A 796-nucleotide genomic window follows, 5' to 3' on the forward strand; every position below is an offset into this window, starting at 1 on the left:
AAGAGTATATATGTACAAAGATTTATTTAATTTTATTTTTAATTGACACATAATAATTGTACTTATTTATTGGTTACAGAGTAATATTTTGATACATGTATACACTGTGTGATGATCAAATCAGGCTAATTAGAATCTGCACCACTGCAATCATTTATCATTTCTTTGTGATGAGGACATTTTATCTCCTCTCTTCTAGCCATTTGAAAATATACAATAAATGGTTATTAATTATAGGTGCCTATAACTACTTATTGAATATAGAACTTATTCTTCCTATCTAGCTGTAATTCTATATGTTAACCAACCTTTCCCTATCCTCCCTCTCCACNGAATGATCAGCAACAGAGAGTAGAGTGCTTAGGGGTTTACTCTAATTGCTCAAAGCAGTTTAAGTGGACACAGCAAAGAAACAAGTAAGTTCAACTAAGTTGATATTTAGCCCAGATGAGTAGAAAGGAGGGAAAGTGTAACCACGGAATTGAGGATGATCAACAGTGAGTCATTATATGATGGACTATGGAATCTCAGCTGTGCAATGAATACAATGTGAACATAAGAGTAGTGATGAATAATGATACAGTGTCACTTTCCTTAGACTGGTGAGTATGAACAAGTTAAAGGATGAGTATTAGAGTAGATGAACTAGAATAAAAAGAAAAGTGAAGAAGATTGTAAGTCATGATACAGTTCAGGGTGTCTTTGAGATCAATCTTTCTTAACAGTTGAACGTGAAAGCAATGTAGAAACGATAGGACAGTTCAAGGAGGTCAGGATGAAATAACTCCTTTGTGGT

The sequence above is a fragment of the Galeopterus variegatus genome, unplaced genomic scaffold (assembly GCF_000696425.1).
Source record: "Galeopterus variegatus unplaced genomic scaffold, G_variegatus-3.0.2 Scaffold16932, whole genome shotgun sequence".
In the NCBI taxonomy this organism is placed as follows: domain Eukaryota; kingdom Metazoa; phylum Chordata; class Mammalia; order Dermoptera; family Cynocephalidae; genus Galeopterus; species Galeopterus variegatus.